Genomic DNA, 22025 nt, shown 5'->3' on the forward strand with positions numbered 1-22025 from the left:
ATGTTCAAGTGTTCATAGCATACAAAATCAATTCTATTCGGGTCACCTCTTCTTCTTTTTTTTTTTTTTCTTTTTATAAAAACATGTGTTACTTTTTTTTTTTAATATTTTATTTATTTATTTGACAGATCACAAGTAGGCAGAGAGGCAGGCAGAGAGAGGGGAGAAAGCAGGCTCCCCGCTGAGCAGAGAGCCCGATGTGGGGCTCAATCCCAGGACCCTGGGATCATGACCTGAGCCGAAGGCAGAGGCTTTAACCCACTGAGCCACCCACGCACCCCTTCTTTATGCCTACTCTGTGCCAAACAATTCGCTTCATAACACAAGAACTAATTTTTCCCCATAACTTTAGTAAAGCGCTGAAGACACTGAAGAATAATGACAGATCCTGCATACTAAAGACCACTCACCCATGTCCTCTATCATTGTCTCATTCTATTAATTTCTAAGCAAGCTTCTTGCTTTCTAGCTCTAAATTAGATTCCTTCTGGCTGGGTGGAGCCTATTATTGTGGCCTGGGTTATGTCACACATCGACAACTATATTTACAGAGTTGAGAGGGGGAGAAAAGCTGAAACATGTTTTACACACTACTAATAAATCTTGTTAAAGTGGACAGACAAATCACTATGTCTCCAAGTCCCCTCCCCACTCCCCGCCCCATCCCACTCTCCTCCCCACCAAATGCCACTTGGAGCTGGCTCATTAGTCCAAAGCAAACCATTTGCCATAACAGCTTGTACATCTCCATGAGAAAGTGTTCCCAGCAAGTTTAAATATTAAAATTAATGTATTCAAATGGTTCCACCTGTAAAACGGTCACAAATAGGAAAAAAAGGTTATGCTTTCCAAAGTATCCATTACACATTAATAAATAATGCTGTTCATTCACACGCCAATTAAAACAAACTCGGCTGTCAAGCGAAATTAGAAGCAAGGAGCTCAATGCTATAATTGTGGGGGGTTTTGTTTGTTTGTTTTTTTCAGGAAAACTCCCAATGTCGTCAGATTAAGTGTAACTAGTTGGGATGTCCCTAGTCTCTTCTTAACTCAAAAGATTTTCTCCTCTCCAGTCTAGTCCTGGCTTTCCTTTCCCCTTTGATTCTTTGTTTGGTAGCAGGTATTCCGGAGGTAGTTGAAGGTAATCACCTGCTGCTCTCTGCTCCCTTCTGTTGCCAACAGGCTCTCACTTCCCCCTACTGTTTTGATTTTTCTTTCTCTACTTTTTAAAGCAGGTGCTGGTGTTTCTTCCTCCACCAATGCCACTTTGTTATCTCCTTTCCAGTATTGTTCAGCCCTTACGTTAATTCTTCTGCTTCCAACCTTCCCCGAAGCCTCTGTTTCAAAGAAAAGCTGTTAATCCACACTCAGAAAGTGTGGCACTAAAGATGGAGGGGATATGCTCCCTGGAGGATCTGGATAGTAAGATAAAGTTGCTAACTGAAAAAAAGTGTTGACTGAGTATATCGTGGTTGGGTAGTTTATGCTCCAGGGCATTTCCTGGGCAGAGCCAGGAAGGGTCCCTCAGATCACACAGTCTGACCCCTTGCCCTGGGGCAGAACAGCTCCTGCCAGCACCCCTGCTAAGGTCTGAGTAGCATTCTACAAATGCCTCATCCAGCAGTGAACATTCTACTGCAACCAGGCAAAGCAAGGAGCGTCCGTTGAGACTTTTGCTATAGAGAAAAGCAACAAAATGATGCCTTGCAGCTTTTATGGCCAAACACACACAAATGATGTAATTGGGGAAAAGCTGTCTCCACATAGGAGGGAAAAAAATAAAGGGCAATCCTTTGAGTTGGGGTGATGACCACCATTCGAGGGTCTGGGATCAAAGCTCCAGCCAGACATCAAAGCCCATTTGAGTCTAATGCCAAAAGAGCCACAGTGAATTAAACTTCATATATAAACTAATTATAACTTGACCCCACAATCAGGCTTCAATGAGCACATGGGAGAAAGAAAGCAGACATTGAAACAAAAGATCAAGAAAAAAGGAAAGTTGGTAGCAAAACTGGCCAACATCATGGCCCTGACCACTTTAAAAATCTTTTGAGGGCAGAGGGGAATAAGGGAATGGTGGTGGAAACAACAAGCTTTTGACAATGCTAGTCTTGTTTGCAAGCCTATGAAATAGCTCTTTCCACCCTCATGGACTAGTGCACAACCGCGTACTTCCTTATTCCTGGAAGAAAAGCTTATCTGTTAACTATTTTCAACATTGTTATAAAGGTCTCCAGTCAACAGGTTTCTGTTTGAAGAAGCCTTAGATGATTCCATGAAGTTTGGGGGTGAGATCTGCAGGGAGCTCAGCTTCCTTATACAGTGCATCCTGAGTTCCAAACACTCGCGCTGGGAGTGACTTGCATTCCCGTGGCCTTCATCGCTGATGTCTCCACCAACCTCAGACTTCAGTCCCTTAGCTCTGCCATTCACAGATGGAAGGCACCTCATACCAGGTGTGCAAATACCCTGGAACATGCTCTGGTACTAATACCATAAAACTGTGTCATTCTCAGGCAAAATTTAAAACTCTGTTACAGAGACAAGTGGTCACTTTAAACAATTGTATTTGGTAGATTTGGGCCTTACTCTGCTTGGTTGGGACTGGTCCCTAAATATTTGAAATTCTCCATCTCATGAACTAGCAAAGTATTACACATCTAATTTGATAATCCACAGAACATTTTCAATCATATTTATTTGTAGATAAGCATTAGTGATTTCTTAAAATTACAATCTAATTATAACCTGAGTCCCTTGCATGGGGGAAAAATACTTTTTAGGGGCACCTGGGTGGCTCAGTGGGTTAAAGCCTCTGCCTTCGGCTTAGGTCATGATCCCAGGGTCCTGGGATCGAGCCCTGCATCGGGCTCTCTGCTTGGTGGGGAGCTGGCTTCCTCCTCTCTCTCTGCCTGCCTCTCTTCCTACTTGTGATCTTTCTGTCAAATAAATAAATAAAGCCTTAAAAAAAAAAAAAAAGAAAGAAAGAAAACTTTTTAAAGAGCGCATTCCCGTAAGATAAAAACAAATATGTACCAACATCATTGCATTGTACCTCTTTAAGTGACCATTCATTTATTCAACAGAAATGAATTGCATTTCCCCTACAGGACAGGAAATGGGCATACAGTGATGAACAAATCAGACTTAATCCCTACCTTCATGAAGCTTACAGTCTAGGAGGGAAATTGACACTAATTAAATAATTTATATACATATATCTATGATATATATATATATATATTCAAATATATCTACATGTTTCCATAGATTTTCCTAAAATATTGAACAATATGAGGAAAATATATTTCCATACAGATTTCTAAATATACATGTTTCTAAATTTATGAATAATTCCAAACTGTGAAACAGCTATCACAATTTGCAAAATGATATTTTCAAAGCTGACATATGTATGATCACATCTAAAAAGTCATACTCGAGTCACCAAAAAATTGTGACATTTATAAAAAATGATTTTTATGGGGAAAGGGATCTTATAGTTTACTTTTTATTATCTTTTTTAAAAACTATTTACTCCCCTAAAACCAACATTAAAAATGTCTCTAGGGAGATACTTGTTGTATAGCAAAACAATTCAGTATTTTCATCTAAATACCATTCATCGGAAGGTAGTAACAAGTATATATAATTAAACTTCAAGATCATGAATTACATTACAAATCTATCATCTTTTCCTCCGAACAATCTCAGAAAGGAGAGAGAGAAAGCATCACTCCAACCCATGGTGCTAGGGGTGATTTCCAGGTGGTTTTCTGATCATTTCTGCTCCAGCAAGGAGAGACGACCTAGGTGATGTTTTGCAGTAGAACTCTAGATGACTAACATGAAAGCAGAGGCTTTTTGCTTTAGGACCGAGACAGCTGGCCCGATTCCTCCATTTCCTTTGCTCTACGAACCAACCTAGGCCAGGCAGAAACTGAACCAGAACTCAAAACAAGCTCCTACACGGAGTTCTGGTTTGGTGTTTCCCTCCTGAGAACCACAAAGCCTCTTTAATTAAGATCCCTCAGGGGCCTAGGGATCCCTGCGGAAAAGCCCAGAATGCCATTATCACCCCCTGAGACCTGAGCGGCTGAAAGCTCTCAGTACTGGCAGAGGCTTAGGTGGCCCCACGGGGAGCCCGGTTCCTCTAATCCCACTGCACCTTTGCCGGGGCGAGTGTGAAGAGTAGCACATCCACTTCAAACAGAAATTGGGCCCTGGGTATGTTTGGGCTAAGGGGAAGGCTGGGGGTTGAGAAGAGCCTCAGATTCAAAGAGAAGTCAGCTGGGATGACAGGCAGGGGCTGTATGCGGCTCCAGCCCCCAGAGACTGTTGGGGCTGATAGGAGGGCGAGGGGCTCCATTTCCATCCTGCTCTGCACCTCAGGGGTCTCACCCTCCAGAGCCAGTGTTCTTTGAAGTCAGGGAGGATGGTTTTGACAACAGATGGAACAATTCACTTCTGTTCAGCCTGGTTCAAGCAGACTGAATTCAGAGTCCAGGAAGTTGTGCCTAATGACAAAGAAACTGACATTTTGTTACACTCAACTCTTCCCCCTCCCTGGCCTTATGGAGGAATATGGTTGATCTTCTCTTGCCTTTAATAGAAGCTGCCTCCACAGGAGAAAGATTCTGATTGTAACACAGCACTTACTGACGTGGTGAGGATCTACACAGGGGCCCGGGGACAGGGGTTACTGGATTTGAACTCCAGCTACACCATGCTCCGCTCCTGGATAGAGTCCAGCACACACGGCTTTTGCCAACTTTGACCTCTCTCAGCCTCGTTTTTCTCATCTGTAAAAGAGGGCTTATACTTCACTGTAGAGAGAGCTTGTGAAACGTCTAGAAATAAATGTTGGTTACCCCCACTGTCCCACATGCATGAGCACCCCCACACACCCACAAAGAACGGGCGTTGAAAGACCTCCCAGTAAGATATAAGTTAGCATTAACCATTGCTTTGACAGTTTTCACTATGGTGTTTTGAAGTTTTTCCTACCCCGTCTGCGTCCTGCTGTTTCAGAACACTCTTGGTTTTAGACTATAAGTAGGTCTGAGAGACTTTTGAAGAGTAGCACTGTGGTTTCTTTCGTCCCCGGGCAGTACGGGCTGTCAGGATAAAACACAGGGATCTGCCCTTAGAAACCATATGGACCAGGAGAGCAAAGTGGCGGATTGGAAAGAGCATGAAGCTCTGGCCAACGGTTCAACGCCTTAAAAAAATGTCCTGTGATATCTCTGAGTCTCATTTGTAAAATGGGCTTGCAGTTAATTCCCAGAGAGTGAATGTGAAAGATCTGCCACATAGTAAATACTACAGAAATGCGGACTTCTTCTTTGACTTCCTCTCTTATCTGAGGCGCTCTTTAGGTTGGTGAAGTTTATTCAGCTCCTTCCTTTTATTTGCATAGCCTCTGGTTATTGAAAATTTCAAAACACAAAAGTGGAGAGAAAATTAATTTCCATGAAACCACCACCCAGGTTAACAATTATGAACAGATTCTAAGCAGCCCCTCCCCCCATTTTGAAATAATTTTTATAATTTGGGGCTAACATATGAAATGGTGTTACAGAGCAGAGCTGTATCCCTATCATTAATTTAGTGCCAAGTATGTAATAAGCACTCAATAAATACTAGATATTATCATCATCATCATCATCATCATCATCATTTTTTTTCCTGAACTTATCTAAAAAGTTATGGGCCTTATATAATACACCTTTTTCATCCAAAGGGCACAGAAATTTCCCAAAATCTTTTTTTAAATAAGAATACTCTTATTCTTTTTTTTTTTTTTTTAAGATTCTATTTATTTATTTGACAGAGAGATAGCAAGAGAGGGAACACAAGCGGGGGAGTGGGAGAGGGAGAAGCAGGCTTCTGGCTGAGCCGGGAGCCCAATGTGTGGCTCCATCCCAGGACCCTGGGATCATGACCTGAGCCAAAGGCAGACGCTTAATGACTGAGCCACTCAGGTGCCTCCATTTCCCACAATATTTGCAGTACATCATGATGCGGGGAGATGAAGTCACCCCGAAGAAAAAGCAATAAAGTGATTCTCCCAGCCTCTCGGGATAAAACCCCAGTTACTGGTTTTGTGGTGCTGATTGCTCCTGGACACCAGTGACTTTCTCCCTCGTGTCCTGTCTCACCCACGAAGCTTGGCAGTGAGCTCCTTGAGTGCTGAACTCATGCCTGATGTGGTTTTACCTCGCCAGAAAAAAAAACAGCAGGACTGGGTGAGTGCTTACTGTTTGTTCAAAGTCATAGAGTCTCGACCAAAGTACTATTAGGAAAAGAAGTAGGTAAACCAAATTAACTTGAAAATTAGTTAAAGCATCCCCAAAGTCTAGATTGCCTTCCCTTTGTTGGGGCTGGAGAGAGGTTTTTCATGAACAACTAAATCTACTGTTGCATAGATTAAAACTAATGGACCTTTTTGGCCATGAGACACAGAAACACTGAAGCCAAGAATGTGACTTCAAAAACTCAGAAGTACATTCTTGGCTTAATTAGTGTTGCCTCTCCTGTTCAATTAGATTTTAAACTCCTCAAGGGCAGGGCCTAATCCTACTTCATCTCTAACTCCCTCAGAACAAAGCTGGACACAAAGCAGGTACTCACCAACCAAATGCTTGTTTAATTCAATTGCCTTTCAAGGTGGATTGAGATGTAATCCCCTGTCTTTGACACACGAAAAGGACCGACTGTGGAAAATTCTATAAATAGGTACTTAGAAGCAGACCCAAACTGGGTGCTTTTCCTGTCTGCTCCACTTCCAGAAGCATCTTCTGGAAGTTTGTGCCTTTTAGGAAAAAATGAGGAAACAGGAAAAAGAGAAACAGTTCCATTTCTGAAAAGATAAGAATAAAGTCTGATAAAGACAAAAGGCATTTGAGGTCCCTAGAGTTAAAACAAACTCAGACTGCCCAGCCTGTTTGAAGTTGACAAGAAACAGAGAATGACCCATGAGTCCATTCTGGAACACAAAGCAGCTCAATCAGCATTTCATCAATGAGGCAGCACTGGGTAACCCAGCCCAGCTGGGCCAGCTGGCAGTGCCTGAAGAGCTGGGTATTTTATCTAGAGGGCACTCACTTCCACCTGAGCACACCTCTGTGTGTGAGGATGAGGAATGGAAGGGGTTATCACTACCTAGGGATTCATACTTGCTCATTGCTTCCTGTAATGGAATTCCTGTGAAAATTCTTAAAAAAAACGGTTTCATTTTGTCTTGTCATTTACTCAGATTTACTCCTTCGGGGTCATGTGGAGCACCTCACGGGGTCCAAAGCACCTACTAGAAGTTTACTAAACGTTGCTGAATTAAATAGGCACAAGAGGTAGAATTCACTAGCCAGATACTAAATACAGGCCACGTCCACCGAAGGAGATGCTTTGGTGAGGGCTCTTCGAACGGAGAGTGGTTTCTTTCCAAAGATGGGTGCATGTGAGCCCGCTTCTTTGAGCACAGAAAGATTTACATCCAACCCTGTTCAACCTGGAACGAACAGAACACTATGATAACTAGAATTAAAAAGCTTAAAACACACACACAAACACACACACACACCATCACCACCACTTCAAACCCCAAATCCTTCTGTTCTACTGGACATGTACCTGGCAGACCCAAATATACTCTGACTCACTCTGGGCTCTTCCCAAGGTCTTTCCAGGAAGCCAGGATCTTACCTTGCCAAGTGCCAGCCGCTGGGGCCGCCCCTGCCTGCTCAGCACAAATGGAGGGAAACCTGGCTCCCCCCACAAGGGGGGGGGGTCCCTTTATCCATCAAGCTGCACCATGCACCTGGGGGATTCATGGGCTTAAAAACAACAACAGAAAAAAAAGGCCAGAGTTTACAGGTACACCTTTTCCTTTCCCTTTTAGCCCATTTTCACACTGAAGAATTAAGTTTCTCCATTTTTAGTAGAGCTGAGCCCGTTTTCAAACTCTAACACCGACCACTCTCATTATCTGCACCAAGTGTGTCTTCTGACATTGTCCAAATCCTGTTATCCTACTCTTTTTCCTTCCTTCCTTTTTAAATATCGCCCCTCCTCTGAGAATCCTAAATAAGCAGCTTGGCAATGGAAGGCCGGGGAAACTAAAGAGGCTTCTCAGCACACCAGATCCTGTTGAAGAAATCCAGCAAACCGAGATCACATGCCCCAAGGGCAGACTTTGATCATTAATAACGCAAGAGGGGAAGAACACAGAGACATACAGTCTATATTCCCTACGCATCACAGGATAATTGCTCAAATCCTTGGTCTTTACAAAAAATGTGTCATCCCATAAAATTTGTCTTCCGAGAAAGAATAAAATTTGCTTTTTACCTTTCCCCCACATTATGACAAAGAACAAAACCCCAAGCTAGGTGAGGATGTTTCAGTCTTCTGTGGACCCCTTCTACCCTCCATGATCGGCCTGGGAGCCTATCAGAAGATTGTGAATGATGAGACTACCTTTCCTAGTGACCTAGCTGTTTATAAACAAAGCTTTTCCTTCTAGGAAAGACAACGACATTTAAATTGCTGAAAATTATCAGCTTCAACTCATCTGAATTTCATTGCCGTGCTACTCCTTCGGGAAATGGGAACCACGCAAGGTTTCCCTTTTTTTCCAAATTGCTTCCAGATGTGATATACAGAAGAATCTTTATTAAAATATCACACAGGAGCTGATGCCTTATGATTTCTTCTTCTTTCACCTGGGTCAGAATACGAATGACAAACCACTGGTCATAGAGAAAAGCTCTAGGTGTTGTCTGGGATCAGCTTTAAAATTGCAACAGCCCTCACCCTTGCCCCACAGACTCCAGCCCCCTCCCCTGCCTCACTTTTGTCCTTTCTCTATAGTGTTTAACACCTTATTACACTGTATAATTTACTTATTTATTATGCTCATTGTTTCTTGCCTGTCTCTCTTGCTAGAATGCATGCCCCACAAAAGCAGGGATCTTTGTTTTGTTGACTGATATACCCTAAGGACCTAAAACTGTGCTTGCTCAAATAAACATTGTTGAGTGAATGAATGAGTAAGTTTGTCATCCCTTTTTTATATCAAAATCTCTAGTCCTGACCCCCAAATTGACACTAATGCCACATGTCCTATTCCATATAGACCCCTCCGTTGTCATAAGGATTATCCCAATCTTACGTCCAGATGCTCTTCACTTTCTCTCGTCCCCCCCCCCCCACCTGTCTCTCTTCCCAGAGTATCCATTTTGGTCAATGACAACACAATCTACTAGTCCTAAGACTACAGTTCTTGTTCTTTCAACTTATTCATCCTTCCCCTTCATCTCTCAGATTACTAAATTATCAAATTCCTGAAAATGTCTTCTTTCAAATATCTCTCCAGTTTGTCCCTTCCTCTCTATTCTCCTAGCCCTGGTCTACACAATTATCACCTCAAATAGACTCCTAATTGGCCTCCTAGCCTCTAGTCTCTCCCCCCCTACAGGTTCGTTTGCATATCATAAACATCGTTTTGATCATGTCAATCCCCTTCCTAGGCCGGCTGTGATCTGGCCCACCCAGCAAACCTGACCTCCCTGCGTGGTCAAATGGTCCGGAGTTAAATCTTGAAAAAACAGAAAGTGTCGCATGCCAAATGAGTTATGGTAAGTTAAGGGTGGAGGAAAGGAGCAGGGGAGAGATCGTAACTACCAGGCTAATGAATTTGAACTCCATCGTGGAAGGCAAGAAGAGCAAGCTGTTAGAAGACATGTACGTCAGGAAAATGGCAAGATGAAAATGGTGTTTTAGGGAATGCAATCTGGTGAGAGGGGAGACTGGCTGGAGACAGAATTCATAGACCAATTGCAAGATATTTCTAACTATTAATTAAACAATAATCTGCCGTGTGTCCACTCTATCTCTGGGGATACTGTGAGAAGTAGTTTTTTCTTGGGGTTCTGGGAACAATTAAAGAGAAAGCACCAAAGACCAGTAAGGATAACCAATAATGAGCCACCCACGGCCTTTGTCCTCAAGCCTACCTGGCCACTTTAGCCCCAGACAACCTCTGAGATTTAAAATAAGCAGTGAGGGGCACTTGGGTGGCTCAGTCAAGCAAGCATCTAGCCCTTGACTCAGGTCATGATCCCAGGGTACTGGGATCGAGCCCCACATCAGGGTTTCCTGCTTAGTGGGGAGTCTGCTTCTCCCTCTGCCTGCTACTCCCCCTGCTTGTGTTCTCTTTCTCTCTGTCGAATACATAAATAAAATCTTAAAAAAAATGATAAATAAAATAAAATAAACACAACTACTCACCACACCAACTCTCATGCTCAAAGCTGCTGCTCCTGAAAACCTGGTCACATGTTAATTAGGAAAAAGAAAGGAAATGTTTTCTGTAAGTCAGGAGGCAACAAGCTTTTTCTGTAAATGGCCAAATAGTAAATGTTTTGGGCTTGTGGACCTTGCAGTATCTGTAAGTACTCAGTTTTGTAGTTGCAGCAACAAAAGCAGCCACAGAAAACACATTAACAGGTAAGCCTGCCTGTGTTCCAATATTTATAAGAACAGGGAGCAGGAGCACCTGGGTGGCTCAGTGGGTTAAGCCTCTGCCTTTGGCTCAGATCATGGTCTCAGGGTCCTGGGTCTCTGCTCAGCAGGGAGCCTGCTTCCCCCTCTCTTTCTCTGCCTGTCTCCCTGCTACTTGTGATCTTCTCTCTCTCTCTCTCTCTCAAAAAAAAAAAAAAAAACAACAACAACAACAGGGGGCGGGCAGATTTGGCCCATAGGCCAGAGTTCACAGACCTCTGCTCTAAGATATTAGGATATTGTCAATCCCAGCACTCAGTTTTGAATAGAGGAGTAGCATAGAGGAACATAAAGACAATATGTTTAAGGAGCTCAGAGAGCTGGAATAGAATTTCAACTTTACAATAACTCTTAGGGCATCAAGAAAATAAACGCCAGTATCCACATGCATACAATGAGAAGCAGCATGGTACAGTGGCCCATAAAGTCAGACAGGCTGGGTTCAAATTCCAGCCTTGCCACATTCTCCTTTTGTGATTTGGGGCAAATTCCCTAATCTCTGAGCTTCAGTCTCAGCTGTTTTCATGGGGATAAAAAATATACCCTTCCTCACTGAAAGGATTAAATAAGATCGTGCATATTAAATACCTAGGACAAAGCAAGCACTTGATCATGGTCAGCTATTATTATTATTACTATTATTATTGTGATTGTATTATGGTGAAATTCCCCAAGGAGCAGCTATTGACACAATATGTGAAAGTATTCATTTTCTTATTTCTAGAGATTAAAAACAGAGAGGGGTCGTTCTGTGTTTATACTCCTGTACTTCCTAAATGGTTTTCGCACCACTGCAGGAAGCTGAAGTCACCTTGTAAACCAGTCACTGCTTTTTCAGATGATTGCCTTTAAGTGGCTTTCAAATTCTGAAGATTATCATGCATAATGTATTTTGCTAATGTCAAGACTAAGTTTTTTCCCATTGATTTTTCTCCTGCCTCCGTCAAAGGTTTTGTCAGACAGGACTTTGTCTCCAGAGGAGGCTGCTCTTGCTTTCTCAGAATTGTTGAGCACGAAGAATTTCTTTCAGACGTTGTGTCTTTAAACCACTAATGTGATTTTTGTCTCCAATGCCAACCAACTGAAAACTCTCCAGTATACACTAGACTTCGGTTCCCAAGCTAGACGCAAGAGTTTCCCCATCTAACCAACACCTTCAGGGGGAGACAGGACTGGGTGTTAATGGGTGGTTCCTCCCAGAGCACCCCATCCTCCGGGCAGCTGGTGTCAGCACTGAGGAAACAAAGTAGATTCCTGAGCTTAGGAAATTTTCTGTTCCAGGGCGCTGTGACCACAATTTCATTCCAATGTGCAAGTACCCCTTCCAAAGCACAAAAGACAATGTATATCATCTTTCATATTGCAAAGCACATACCAAGAATGACATTGCTCCAAGAGACGCTAAAGCAAAGATGGTCTTATTTGAGGGAGAATCTGTAGGACCATCTTTGTTTTCTGTAGGTCTTTATTAAAATGTACCTCGGAACTCTTTGTGGGTACTCACAGAAAGATCTCTTGAGCCAGGGACAGGAACTGCTTCCTTCTGGTCCTTTCACCATTAGGAAGTAAGCCCTGTGGCCTTCTCGATGCCCTGTCCTGAGCTGGTGAGCTGCATTTCAGGTTGTCTCTCTCAGACAATCCAAGTACTATACACACCGGGCACTTTGTTAGAAGTAATCAGCCACGGGGGCAAAGGCAGTAAACAGTAATTAATATGCAAATTTGCAAGTAACTTGCCCCTTGATGCTAAGACTTCTTTGTTTGTTTGCTTAGTCGCGGACAAACGGGTTTGTCTTCTATAATTAGCAGGATAAATATAAAATTATGACATTAATTGTTAGCTGGCTTTTTAAAAATGGTAGTATACCCCTGCTGTGCCTGAGATGCTGTAGCTCAGTAGGGGGCTCCTTCAAAAATGAATTTTAGAATGCTGAAATACCCATTTTAATTAAAAGGCAAACACTGAAATGAGTTTGTCCCTTCGAATATCATAGTTACTGGGCAACAAATCATTGATGCATATGTTAATAATTAGCATTTGTACATCAGTTGACCTTACCCCAATGCAAAAAAAAAGAATTCCTTTATAATAATAACAAAGAGTAGTATTTATCAAGGCACTGCGCTAAGCACTTTTCTTGCTGTATTTCACTGAATCCTCCCAGCGGCCAGAGATGGGGCAGTGCTCCTAACACCCACGTATGGATGTGGAAACCGCAGCTTTAGGTAGGTCTTTGAAAGATGAGTTTTTCTGGGCCTGCCCTCTGACTGTGGTGCCCTCGGGATTCTATCTGCAGCTCTGGCTTCTTCTCCTTTCTGGTTCTCGCTTCCCTGAGAGGTGTGCTATTTCACTAATTCCAGCCCCATGCTTTACCCTTCCCGCCAGCTCTGATCGCTCTCCGAAAGCCTAGTCCCCAGTGGATTCTCACTCTGCCACCAACTAAGCCCTGTTTCCACAGCCAAGTATTGAAGGCTCTCCACGGGCTGGCCCTGGCCACTCTCCAACTTTTATTTCCCAGTTTCGTCTTTCATTATCAATTCATGATTCAGTTCCATTGTTCAGTTCCCATTATTTAATGCTGATGGGTAAAGGCACTGTATTTATCCCTAGGGTGAGGTGGGATAGGAAAGGAGGAAACGGGAAATTTGAGAAAGCACCTGTTCTCAAGGAGGTTTGGGGGAAGAAGTCAAAGGAAGCAATGATCAAATTCCAAACTAGAGACTTTTGATTGCCCTGATGGTGGACAAGTAGGAAGAGGACACAGGTGCCTCTCTCTTTCCGGAGGTCGGCCCAGTGCCTTAAATATGGCCCAATGCCACACATTTTCCATAATGATTTCTTCCCACTTGATCCATACATCCCTGGGAGCTTTTTCTTTCCTTCCAGATTTCAGCTCTAGGTTGTCCCCCACCCCCGCCCAAAAGAGCCTTTCCTCCTCCTTCTCCCAAGCAGATAAGGCCTCCTTCTGCTCTCTCCCTCTACACCCTTTCTTTGACAATTACAACATGATATCACACCATGGTGTAATTACGCGTTTGCCTGGCCATCTCCCCGCTCAACTGTGGGGCCCTCTGAGTTTAGCACAAGGATTCTTCTCCCCTCTGTGCCTCACAAGCCTAGATCAGTGCTGGTACCTGACTGGTACTCCCTGCTCTCTGCAAGCAGCCAGACAGTTGTCAGACCTGCTAACAAAGTTAGGATCAGCCTTTGGGGAGGAATTAACAATTCAAAGGGGGAACAGCTGCCCTCAGGCTGGCAGGAGATCGCCCCACTTCCCGCTGATGGCTGAGACTGGGAACGGGCTTGGTTGCCCTCCCCAGGAAGGCTTGGTGACAGGACTTCCTAAAGGTCTCCACTCAAGGACTCTCCGAAACAAAACACGAGAGGCACTGCCCTGGAGGCCTATTCTGAATCTGGCATTTGAACAGGCTTTTTTTTTTTTTTTTTTTTTTTTTTTTTTAAAAAGGGGGAGTAGCATTTAGTCTACATTTTATAAGGCAATGAAATGACAGCACCACTAGGAGGCCATTTCCCCAGGACTCCCATAGTAGCCACTGGAAATCCATGAGACCTTGGCCTCAGTGGATGCTCAAACGGACGTACACACCAGCAGCCTGCGAGCGGTGAGGCCTCTTTCTGGCATTGTCTGTGGCTTCACAGTGCAGTGCCAGAGACTGGCGAGGCAAGAGGGAGAAAAAGGAATTGTGAGAGGAAGGAAAGCATCCCCTTGTTTTCAATATGCTTTCAAACCCCGCCCCCTGCCCCGCCCCCCGGCAGGACTGACTCCTGTCTGTCTCAGAAGACACCACTGCATCAACTACTCTCAAGGGATAGGAGAGTGCCCCCAAAACAAATGCTCTTGGGATATAGACAGCAGGTACTGCGTTATTCTGCGAGAATCAATGCCGCAGGCCTTCTTACCCTCCAGGATTGACCTAGACAGCTTTGTTCTCCAGTTTTGCATTTTTCTACTCCAGTTTTTTCTCAAACCTTGGTGCAGAGTGTAATGGTGTGGGGACTGAGAAGCCAGAGGATGTTTGGGGATAGACACCCCACGTACGGCATTGACAGCAGCACTAGGACATAACATAATAGGTACTAGTGTTCCCTTTTACTACAACTAGAATATGGCCTCCCTAAGGGCAAGGGTAAACGCTGCTTTGCTCATTTCTGTATCCCAAACACCTGAAACAGTCCTGGCACATACAAAGTGCTCGATAAATAATTGTCGAATGGATTAGATGAATGCATTTCGCTACCATCACTCCTCACAGCTTTGGAGGCCATGAAGTAATATCACTTCTAACTGTCCTCCTCTCCTCACTCCTAACAATTGGCCTCTGATCCTCTGGTGTCCGGCAGCCTCTAAAGGTGGTGCCTTGATGAAAAGCATGGCTTAGGAGAAAGGGCACTGTGGTGAGGAGTGACCAGCTCTGTTGCCGCTCTACCTGTGGCCTCAGTTTCCCTGAACTATAAGATGCAAGGGTAGGACCTCAAAAATCCAAGTAGGTGAGTCGGCCGGGGGCTGACCATGAAAGATACTGACCACACACTAGACATGAAATTGCGTGGCTTATTTGGTAAAACTAGGTTGGCTTCCAAAGTCATGCTCCCATGAAATAATTGCTCAACCAGAAAAATGTCCCCAAGAGCCACCAAAAAATCATTCTAAAAGTCTGAAATTCTGCTCGTGACTTACAGTATCTGCTTCTCCATGACCACCGATTAGATGCCCTATGACAATTTTCACTCAACATTCATGAAGAAAAGGGGTACTGACCTGAAAATGTATGTTCTCCTTCAAATAAAGCACTCCTTACCCCTCTGAAAACCTTGAAAACCCGCACACTTCACGGCACCACAGACTGGGATGTTCACTGTTACCGAAAGAAGCAAGTTGGTGGAACAGCACATTCAAGATTCATTATTTCAGTTCAGTTGAAATTACACTCAGATTAGATTGTTTACATAATAACAATTACTGTCAGAGGGAAAGCAGGCATTGAAATGTGCCTGTGCGGTTGACACATGGAGAAGCTCACACCTCAGATGGTATACAAGACAAGCTTTTTATCTGGGTGTCCATGAAGACACCAAGGTGAGTCCCAAATCATTATTGGTGGTAGGGCAAGTGTTAGTGAACACAGGGTTAATGCAACTCCTGTGGGAAAATCTTATGCAACTTAAGCCCAGTAAAGAACCCAATCTCCATTCTTCTCTTGTCATTGGCTAAATTTGACCTATAGGATTAAGATAATGATTTGCTCAAAGAAATGTTCAAATCACTTTTGAAACTTTCACAGCTCTACTCTGAGAGACATGCAATCTTTCTTCTTTAGACGAGGGACTTGGTCCTTCCAAGTCATGGCACCTGTGTCAGATGAGACTTCAGATTTCTTGATATTTTATAATCTAAAACTCTCTTCCTACCTGACCGGAAAGCAGGTGTATTAGTGGTCCAAGTTTATTCTCTGAACTTAGTGAGGTTTTATCGGGCATTGAAGCCTGAACTAAACAGTTCTGATCTAGGTTTCTTTGGAGATGATGAGTCCTTTCTCTGCAAATTCCAATTACATGCCCCTGGATTTAAGAGGAAGCCATCTATTGTTACTTGTTGGCTTTCTAGCCTCTCTCTGAATCTCTTTCCAACCACTCTGAATTCTGTCTAGCACCTTTTGAACATTCATTCTTTCATTCAGTAAATAATCACTGAGTATGTACTGAGGTCATTCATGCCTTATGCCTGGCACTGGGAAGTTCAGTCCGTGACGTATTTCTGCTTGGCTCCTCAATATTTTTATTATGTTAGTAATACAACCTCACTACAAAACAAATAGAAAATACAAATAGGAAGAAGGAAAGAAAAAAGATAACTGGAATTTGAAATCATTTGATCATTACTTGTTCTCTCCAGATAAACAGATATCATAATACCAAATGTACTATAAAGAGCCAATACATTTTTGTTTGTTTAACTTTAATTTGAAAATAATTATAAGTTCACAGAAAGTTGCAGAAATAGTACCTTTCACGCAGTTCCTCCAGTCATCATCTTACATAGCTGTGGTGTACTATCAATACCAGGAAAATGTATGCGTGTGTGTGTGTGTGTGTGTACGTATGGTTCTATGCAATCTAACCACATGTAGATTAATACAGCCATCAAGGAACTCCCTCATTCTACTTCATAGTTGCATTAATGCTGCCTCTATTTCCTGGATAACATCAATTTTTTCTACATACTGCTGCACATAATGCCCTTGAGATCCTTCCTACTTCTTGCATGTATCAATAGTTCACTCCTTTCTCTTTTGGGGTAGTATCCTATGTTATGGATGTACCACACTTCATTTAACCATTGAAGGACAGTGGGGTTGTTTCTAACTAAAGCTATTACAAATAAAGCTTCTATGAACATTTGTGTACATATTTTTGTTTGACTGTAAGTTTTTATTTTTCTGGAATAAATGCCTGAGTGCAATGGCTGGTTTGTACAGTTAATGCATTTTTAGTTTGATAAGAAATAACCAAACTATTTTCCAGAATGGTTGTATTAGAAATCCAATTTCTCCAGATCCTCACTAGCATTTGGTATTGGCACCATTTTATTTTAGCTATTGTAAGTAAAAGGTATTTCTAACAGTAACAGTGTCTCAGAAAGCACAGAGAGAAACACAATGAAATTTAATTTCCTTACTTTAAAAAACAAAAACTAGTAATCACTACTTTTTAAAATCTCTACTTCTAATATGCAAAGTTTTATCTATGTTTATATCAGATTCTACATCATTAAATATTTCTTTAGCTTTTCTTACCTGAAAAAAAAATAGTAGAAGAGCTCTGTCTGGCATTGGCAGTTAATTCACCCACATGTCACATTGTAAAAACACTAAGTGAAGATATTTCGAAAAGGGTCCAGGGTTTGGGGGTTTTTACGTGGATCCTAAAATACCAGCAAGCAGAATTTTGGTTCTTTATCAGTAGGATATCTCTACGTCCGGCTTTGCTTGGCAGTCCTAATTTGTGTTTGTTGTTTAGTATCAACACGTGGTTTAGCAATTTTCTCCCTAGACTTTCTATTTTTTTTTTTTTAAGATTTATTTATTTGACAGAGAGAAATCACAAGTAGACAGAGAGGCAGCCAGAGAGAGAGAGAGAGGGAAGCAAGCTCCCTGCCGAGCAGAGAGCTCGATGCGGGACCCGATCCCAGGACCCTGAGATCATGACCTGAGCCGAAGGCAGCGGCCTAATCCACTGAGCCACCCAGGCGCCCCTAGACTTTCTATTTTTTAATGAAATGTAACTAGCTTCATTAAAATAAGCTGTGTAGGGTGGGTAGCAGAACGTGGGTGGCTCAGTCCATGAAGTGTCTGCCTTCGGCTTGGGTCACGATCCCAGGGTCCTGGGATCAAGTCCTCCATAGGGCTCCCTGCTCAGCAGAAAGTCTGCTTCTTCCTCTGCCTGTCACTCCCTCTGCTTGTGCTCTCTCTGTCTCTCTTTATCTCTCTAACAAATAAATAAAGAACATCTTAAAAAATAATACTAATAAGCCAGGGTAGATTTCGGAGGTCCCCACACTTCATATTTCCAGCCTCTGTCAGGCCACACCTCACAGTATGTAAGACACATGCGCAGGGAACACTGTTCTCACTGAAACCCCTGATGATATCTCAAAGATGCCCGTGACTCTCTCTTCTCCTGACTCTTTCCACATAATACATTAATTACATCTCTCTTTTAAGGTCGTATGCCGAGCATTCTTTGATATGACAAAGAGAACTGAGACAAGAGTAACCAAGGTCTACCTACTCTTTCAGATCTCAGGAGAAGTTTTTGAAGTCGTTGCCCTGCCTGCCTCTTGGTAGACCAGCCAGCTGAGCTATGGCCAATGTCAAAGCCAGAGAGATGCTGCAATCAATGAGAAACGTGCAACAGATGGACACCCTACTTTAACCATATGTGAAGAGAGTCTAGAAATCAAGTTTTTACATGGTGCTTTTACCATTTATTTTTAAGTCTGCAACTTTTTACTTTGATAATATGTGTTTATATTGCAATAAATCCTTTTGTAAGCAATGAACTCAATAAGTTTATATTTAATAGAAAATTCAGTACTAAACGTCTGAGGAAGTTGATGATGAACATGTTTCTCAGACAAAAAGTTGTTGACATTTATCATTCTTCCTGGGGATCCTATGCCAGCCAGAAGACTAAATCTGCTAAAGAAGCATTAGTATCAATGATTAATAGTTATTTTAAGATGAACATGCTGAAAGAAAAGTTTACCACTAAAGCTTCAGGAGATGCATTTACATATCACTCTGTGAAGCACAACTTTCTGTTTTAATCAAATGACTGTTCTTCTAAGCACATTTCAATATATTATCTATTCCAAGTTTTCTTGTGTACATAGAAAGAGTAAAACAAGAGATTATGTGTTGTCCCTATTAACAGAATCAGTTAAATGCTACCAGTTTTGTTCTGTTTTGTTTTTTTAAGATTTTATTTGTTTTTTGAGAAAGAGAGAGAGAGGGCACAAGCAAGGGGAGCAGCAGGGAGAGGGAGAGGGAGAAGCAGGCTCCCCACTGAGCAGGGACCCCCCCAACATGGGACTCGATCCCAGAACCCTGAGATCATGACCTGAGCTAAAGGCAGATGCTTCACCAACTGAATCATCCAGGCACCCCAGAAATCTTCCAATTGTAGTATTGGTTCAATGTTTTTCATCCAATTCCTGGAATCAGAATAAAGCTTTTAGATGTTAATTTTTCTACACCTGATATTACTGTGAATGCTATTGAAAATTCCATTTAAGAGTTTGAAACTAAAATCAAAATTTTAGGGGTACTTGGGTGGCACAGTTTGTTGAACATCTAACTCTTTGTTTCAGCTCAAGCCATGATCTCAGGGTCATAGGATCAGCGTGTGTTGAGCTCCAGTGAACAGAGGACGGAGCCTGTTTGGGATTTTCTCTGCTCCCGCCCCAAAATAAATAAATAAATAAATAAATAAATAAACGATTTTAAAAAGTAAATAAATAAATTTAATTTAAATTATTTTTGTGGTGATAATAATACAATGAACCCTTGTACCATGCAGGGGTGGAGACACTGATACTCTCCAGAGTCAAAAATCTGTGTGTAACTTTTTTTTTTTTTTTAAAAAAGATTTATTTATTTGAGGTGGCGCCTGGGTGGCTCAGTGGGTTAAGCCGCTGCCTTTGGCTCAGGTCATGATCTCAGAGTCCTGGGATCGAGCCCCGCATCGGGCTCTCTGCTCTGCTCAGCAGGGAGCCTGCTTCCTCCTCTCTCTCTGCCTGCCTCTCTGCCTGCTTGTGATCTCTCTCTGTCAAATAAATAAATAAAATCTTTAAAAAAAAAAAAGATTTATTGATTTGAGAGAGAGAGTGAGTGTGAGCTGGAGGAGGAACAGAAGGAGAAGGAGAGAGAATCTTCAGCAGACTCCCCACTGAGCACAGAGCACTAGGCAAGGCTCAATCTCAGGATCCTGAGATCATGACCTCAGCCAAAATCAAGATTTGAAGGCTTGACTGGCTGAGCCACTGGTGCCCCTGTGCATAACTGTGACTCTCCTCAAAACTTAACCACAAATTGTCTGTTGACCGGAAGGAACCTTATTGATAACATAGTCAATTAATACATATTTTTATGTTATATGTACTATATATGGTATTCTGACAATAAAGTAAGCTAGAGAAAAGAAAATGTTATTCAAAATATCATAAGGAAGAGAAAGTACATTCATAGTAATGAACTGTAAAAAATCTGTATGTAAGTGAACCCACAGAGTTCAAGCCAGTGTTATCCAAGGGTCAACTGTACAAGTTTTGATAGAGCAGAGCGTCATGGTAAAAAAACAGCATTCTCCAGTAATGGAGAGGACATGTATTAAGAATTAGTGTAGTGTTCATATAATTTATAGTCATATCCAAACAAATTGATTCTATCAATTCTACCAAATTAGATTCTACCAATTGAAGAAGTTGTAATTTACAAAATAGAACACATGTAAGTTCATATCTATAGTTTTGCTGAACATTCTAGTGGATGTTGAACATTCTAAATTATGCCAGCATGCCACTGCATGTTTGTTTTTTCTTTTCTGTCTGATATTTATAAGGTTTGGGAAATGCTTAAGCCTTTGAAGAACTATTGTCTATATCAACCTCTGTGACCATCAATGACACTGAACATTTTTGTAACCAAGTTTTCTAAATTTGGGCTGCATTTTATTCAAAATTAGTTGGAAATATTTAATCAAAGTACTTATTAAATGGAATGTCAAATATTTCAGCTTCTGAAGCTTGCTGAAATCATATTTATTGAAAACAAGGCTCACATATAAAATGATATTGAAATGTTTTGTTATATAAGAGAGAAAGTGAACAACTTAGAGAGTTGAAATGATTCTCAGATATGATTTGAAATTCTGTAATTGTGCTGTAGAATATCTCATTTTCTATGACGTATCTTTTGATAAAATTCCTGTTTTTAACAAGATACATTTATATTCTGTACCAGAAAGGAAAGAAATTTGAGAAGATCACAGTTTTGGAACATCTAAACTTGGCTAAACATTTCAAAAGAGTCATAAATAGAGAAAACTTAACTCAAAGGGCTTTTGCTTGTAAAATTATTTGTTGAAATAGTTACTCCAGAGCAAAAAGGATAGTCCTTGTGAAAATATTTAAGCTGAAATAGTCAATTTGAAAATGGAATATTTCATTTGAGAAAATTCAAAAAATCAAATCAAAAATATATTTCATTTAGCAAAATTTACTCTGAGCTTAACAAGTGCCTCAGCATTCGTATAGGGAGGATTTTCTCCGACAAAAGCCAGTTAAAGGTGTTAACAATTTTAAAATTTATTAACCTTAAAATGCCATCTTTAAGATGACTGTAACTGTATATAAAAATTTTACTTATAAGGTCATATTGAACAAAATATATTCATCAGAAACATACCAATGGCATAATATTAGAGAGAGTATTATGAACCTAATTGAAGCACATTGATATTTACCAACAATAATTATTACGATGATGCCATTTTTAAAGTTCAGATAATAGATACAAGTAATAATTTTTTCTGTGCACTGATATATTATTTTTATTTGGTTAGAAATAATTTCATTTTTTAAGATAGCTTTTGAACAGACTATAGACCTACCATTCTAATAAAATATAACTTGTAGGTTAATTAATACATACTTTTTAAAATATATAATTAGTTCTTATACCCTTGTCACTCTTTGAAATGTCCAGAGTTGAGGATGCCTAGGTGGCTCAGTCAGTTAAGTGTCTACCTTTGGCTCAGGTCATGATCCTAGGATCCTGGTATCAAGTCCTCTATCAGGCTCCTTGCTCAGCAGGGATCCTGCTTCTCCCTCTATCTGCCACTCCTCCTGCTGGTGTAAATAAATAAAATCTTTTTTTTT

Source organism: Mustela nivalis (assembly GCF_964662115.1).
Source record: "Mustela nivalis genome assembly, chromosome: 6".
Lineage (NCBI taxonomy): Eukaryota > Metazoa > Chordata > Mammalia > Carnivora > Mustelidae > Mustela > Mustela nivalis.